Raw genomic sequence first — 6,000 nt, 5'->3', positions numbered from 1 at the left:
TCTACTGACTCAGCCCCCTGGAGTAGCTGGGACTACAGGTGCCTGCCACCATGCCCACCTCAGCCTCCCAAAGTGCTGGGATTACAGGCCTGAGTCACGGTGCCCAGCCCAGAGTGTCTTTAAAATATGTCAGATTACGTCACTGCTATATTATACACCCTCCAGTGGTTTCCCCTCCCAGAGTGAAAACCAAAGTCCTTACAAAGGCCTGCATGATCTCTTACGATTGTGTCCACTGTTATCTCACTAAGCGTGCTTCCTCTTATTCTCCCCTCCCTCACTCTGCTCACACTGCACTTACCTCCTCACTTTCCTAGAATGTGCCACATGCCCTCCAGTCAGGGGCTGTTTGCATTGGCCATTTCCTCTGCATGGAACATGTCTTCATCATAGTAAATATTTGTTGAATGAAGGGGAATTAGCCCTTAAAATTTTAATTTCCTAGGAATCAAAGACATTTACATTTGGTAAATTAAGAAATACAAAATAGCAACATTTTATCCAGTTTTTATGAAACAATATTATTAATAAAACTAATAATTTAAATTCCTGGTAAGCAGTTTTTTAAAATTTTTCTTCTTTATAAAAGAAAACAGCTATTTTCTCCTTTAACCCCAATCCAAAACTGATGCAAAAATAAAATACAAATTTACAAGAATATATTTTAAATACATTTATAATCTCTAACTTCTTTTCCTCCAGTACTTTATATAGCAAACAACATTAGCTCAATTATCACAATGAAATAATATTGGGAAGTGATGATAAATGTCTATTTTTTAAAATAGTAACTGAATAACATTCAGTGTTCTTAATTTGCTTTTTGCCTGTCTTCAGATTTCCACTGTATGAAAACTTTAAGTGCATCAAATTTCATTGCTTAGTAGGAACAGACTGGTGCCCAACCACTTAGGAAAAAAAAGCAGTGAAAAAATCATTCTTGGTTAGTACCAAAAATAATATTAAGTAAACTCAAATCCATTGGAAGCATTGCGAATTTCCTCCTTAGGAGTTCTATTGGTGGTGTATCCAAGGATCTAGAGATGATCATTGTTCTGTTCAGTTTTTGAATTCAGAAATATTCATATAGAAAGTTGGTGTTTTCAGACTAGGTCATGACACCTTAGTGTGCTGGGAAATTAATTTAGTGGGTTTTAGAAAGCATTAAAAGAAAAAGAGAAAGTGTGAGATTCAGAGAAAGAGAGAGAAAAAGAAAGAGTAAAAAGATCTGAGTGCATTGCAGGTAGTAAGGGTAAGTTGTATTTAGTCATGAGTGAATCTGAATGTGTGTGTGTGCACTGATGTTCAATGTGTTTATAAATGTATTTTTACTGCAGGTCATGGTCAAAAGTTTTAAAGTCACTGCAGTAAAATATTTCAGAAAAACTATTGACCAAACTTGTGACAGTTGCTGGAGGTCAATATTGCATATATTTCCTAATATCTTCATTTGTAATCCAGGATTTTAGAGCTAGTCTGATCAGTGGCTTTCAAATCTTAGCATACATAAAACTCATGGAGGTGGGAATGGGAAATGGGGGAACTACACATTGACCTACAAAGGATCTGATTTGGAAGGATCAGAGGTGGGATGCAGGAAGCTTTGATTTGAACAATTCCACAGGCGATTCTGATATGAGTAACCCTCTGCCCACTTGTAGAGTCACACCAGACAACACCACAGGTCAAGTGATGTAATTACAAATTTCTTAAGTTCAAATTAACTTGTATCTTCCCAATCCCCAGAAAGCTAATGTCCTTAAGCTTCTAGTCAGTTTCTTTTTCTTTCTTAAAATGAAGAACCTTGCAGTGATGAGGCCCAGTAAAAAGAAGAAGAAAGAGGGAGAGAGAGAGAGACAGAGAGAGAGAGCGATGGTCGTTAACCTTGCAGCTGAGGAGAGGATGTGGGAAGAATGAGGAGGCCATGGTGACCCAGCAATTCTTTGTTAGTGAAACCAACTAGTTCTACCACCAGACCCTGCCAAGTGAATAGAGAGCATGGAATATCCATCATTATTGAGAAAAAGTTATGATGATTTGCCTTGCAATTAAGGAGGGGATGTGAGAAGAATGAGGGGGCCATGGTGACCCAGCAATTATTTGTTAATATGACCAACAGTAAAACCAACTAGCTCTACCTCTAGATCCTGCTCACTGAATAGGGGGCATGGGACATTCATCATTACTGAAATTCACATTAAAAAATAAACAAATGAAGTTGAGAGATTACTGTGAAGACATTTTTGGGCTATCAAATTTTAGACTTTAAATATAAATTTAAATTTAGAAAGTTTAGAATGCACTGCATCAAAACGACAAATTTAAGATAAAGAAGGGGGCAAAACCAGCAAAAGGTGTTGTAAAGTCTGCAAATCTTTCTAAGCATATGCTTATCTAGATATAACACTTGGCTCTTCAAATATAAGAAACAGTGGTTGGGTGTGGTGGCTCACGCCTGTAATCCCAGCACTTTGGGAGGCCAAGGGGGGTGGATTACCTGAGTTCAGGGGTTCAAGACTAGCCTGGCCAACATGGTGAAACCCCGTATCTACTAAAAATACAAAAATTAGCTGGGTGTGGTAGGGCATGCCTGTAATCCTAGCTACTCAGGAGACGGAGGCAGGAGAATTGCTTCAACCTGGGAGGTGGGGGTTGCAGTGAGCCGAGATCGTGCCACTGCACTCCAGCCTGGGTGACAGAGTAAGACTCTGCCTCAAAAAAAAGAAAAAGAAAAAAGAAACACCTGGGGGTTCTTTCTCTGGATTAAACGACTGAAAATGTTAGTGGCATTGTCTAAGATAACAAATTGCCTGGGAGACCCCCGATTCTTATCAAACAAGAAAGTGAGAATACAATAGTTAAGTAAATCGAGAAAATTAAAAAAGAAAAAGCTAGTCATCTTTTTATTTTTAGAGACAAAGTCTCACTCTGTCACCCAGGCTATACAGTGCAGTGGCATGATCATAGCTCACTGCAACCTTGAACTCCTGGGCTGAAGTATCTTTCTGCTTCTGCCTCCCAAACTGTGGGGATTACAAACATGAGCTACTATGCCTGGACCAGGACCAAGTTTTTTAGATAAATATCGGTTATGGATTCTCCCCGCCATCCCCCAAATCACCAATCAATCAGTAGAATTCTGAAGTGAAAGAATTAAACAGTTGCATGGAGTTTTCACCTCCCTCCTTTCTTCCAACCTCATCCATCTGTTTATTTCATGGTTTATTTGCTCCCCAAACAGCAAATGTTTTGAAATCATCTGTTGAGAGCATTACTGTCTTTCCAAAAATCCCATGTTAGTTCTTGGTGCATTTATTTTCCCTCAGTTCTCTAGAAGAGATGAGGGATGAAATCAAGATGTGAGCAGAACTAGATTCTCACTAGCTGATTGCCAGTAATTGATTTTCTTCAAAGGAAAATCAATTCATATTGGGAGACTCATGCAGGTTTGAGTCATTTCCTGCTCCACCCAGCTGTAGTAAACAGCCCACAGGTGAAGATCTTTGTTGACTGGTTAAGGCTGTGCATTTGCCAATTCTGGAAGAATATAATTACATTTTTTTCTTTGTGTTTAAGCCAATGATTCTTAAATTTTAATGTAAATAATAATCTCTTGTAATGCTGCTTAAACTGTGAATGCTGGGGCGCCCATCCTTCCCTAAGAGATTTTGGTTCAGTAGGACTGGGATGAGGTAAGAAATCTCCATTTTTAATTACACCTTGGAAAACACTAACACAACTGTTTGGTAATAACTCTTCCTGCTTACCAGAAAGATTTGATGCCTGTGATTGAAAAGAGAGAAGCCCAAATACAATGAAGCCTTAGTTAAGTAGAATTTTTCTTGCTGTTGTTCTCTTTGTATATGTATATAATACTAAAGTATAAGTGCCTTGCTTGCATATCACAGCACCAAATTTTTGCCTTTCAATTAATCATCAGTCATTAGAACTATGCTACTTACCCAGCAGACTCAGCATCACCTAGAGTATGTTAAAAATGCAATGCCTCAGACTGCCCTCGACCTTCTGCATTTAACCAGAACCTGCATTTTAACAAGATCCTCGGGTTTGAGAAGCCCTCATCTAGCTGATTTACAAGCCAAGTGTGACTTTTCAGCTCACTTTTACTTGGCCTATTTATATTTTTTAAATAAAACAGATGAAAGATTTTAATTACATGAGAAAACAAAATTTTTAAGGGAAGAGGCACCTTTCAGATTCTCAAATTGCACTGTCTGTAACTGATAATGTTTATGTTAGAAGGCAAGTTGTTATGTGATCTCATTTGCCCTGTGCCTATTTTTTCCACAAAAGAGACCATGGTGCTCTGCAATTGTGTTCATCTGCCATTTTCAATGTAAGTTTCCTGTGGGCAGCATGTCTTTGATATCTAAATCCTCAGTGTCCAGCCTAGTGCCTAACACAAGTAGGTGTTCCAAAAAACTTGAGTGGGAAAAAATAATTGCCATTTATCTGAGCGATAGCCCATTTCAAGTTCAAGCTTAAGGCTCCTCTCTTCTGTAAAAATTAAGTAGTTATTTCATCCATCATGAAAGTAAATACCACTTATTTGTTATTTGACATCTCTCTCTCTCCTGCCCCCCCCACACACATTTTAGTCATCAACTATTGTTATTTTGTACTCTCTTATTACCCCATCAAAGCTGTAAGAAGCTGTCTTTTTATATATTTCATATTGCCTTGCCAGTGTAGGCATTCAAATGCTTATTACTATTGAGCCATCTTTAAATAAAAACAGATCTTAAAGTGAGAAAATCCATTCAATTGTCCTTCAAGCACTGTTCTAAATTGCCAAAATTAATTCTAAGAGATGCCAGTATTTAAATAGCTCCTCCAGTTATGACCCATACATCTTAAGGAAAACATACGTTTTGATACAAGAAGTGTTTTATAATTTTGAAATGTTTAGTTTTACATCCACCCAACTCAAGCACTTTACAGGTATATGTAATAATCTATAAATTTTGCATTATTTTCCTATAGTATCATACATAAACCAATAATTCAATTTTAAAGCTAGTTGTAGACCTATTGCCCCAAAGTGCATCCATAGCATGTAAACTCTTAACTCCTTGAATTAGGACTGTATTAGTGACATCAACATAGCTGTCGCAATATTGTGATGAATCACTATTTTAGCCCTCTTTTAAAATGAACCTTAGCATATTGCACAAATCGGCTGTAACTCTCCTATAGATGGCAGCATTGAGCAACAGATTTTGGTAATAGCTTGCTCTTCTGTTCCGTGAATTTTCAGTGGGGAGTCAATTTTTCATAGAGTGTATTTCATTGCAATATGCCAAAAGACTAATTTAGCTTAGGTGACAGAATAATACTGTTACCTGCTCAGCATTACTTCAATGAGTTCCCACAAACGCGTCTCTTTCTATTTTATATATTACATGAACCAAGTGTAAATGCATTTCCAGTTAGCCCATTAATAAAAAAAAGTAGAGAACAATTGAATTTACTGTAGTATAATTATAACAAATATTAACCACCTTTAAATTGGTAGTAAAACATCAGCAAATAGAAAAAATGGCACTAATATCCTATGATCAGTGATTATCTTCCATAGGAAATCCATTGGTCTGAACATAATTTGTCACAGCAGTGAGGTTTATTTCATAATTTTTATCGAATATTTAGCAACTGAAATTGTGTTTTTTAAAGCAGAAATGCTTTAACACTGAGAGATATATTTTTAAAAAGGTTTATTATCATAATTAGCTTTTTATGATCAAAATCCTTCCTATGAAGATAATTGTAAAATACGTGCAAATAAATTTTCCAACCCTCCCCTCCTTCCAGAAAAGAGTATTTTTTCCCCCACAGAGGTACAGTACCTTTATTTAGCTTTTTTTTGGGGGGGGGTTGGAGGGACTGAGGTAGGGACAGGGCCATTTGAAAAGTAAATGTCTATGGATTTCATTTGTTGTCTTACAAAATTTAAGTACTCCACTACCCCTATCCCAGCGC

Source organism: Symphalangus syndactylus, chromosome 8, assembly GCF_028878055.3.
Source record: "Symphalangus syndactylus isolate Jambi chromosome 8, NHGRI_mSymSyn1-v2.1_pri, whole genome shotgun sequence".
Taxonomy (NCBI): Eukaryota; Metazoa; Chordata; class Mammalia; order Primates; family Hylobatidae; genus Symphalangus; species Symphalangus syndactylus.
The sequence above is the reverse complement of the archived record's forward strand: the minus strand, read 5'-3'. Positions refer to the sequence as shown.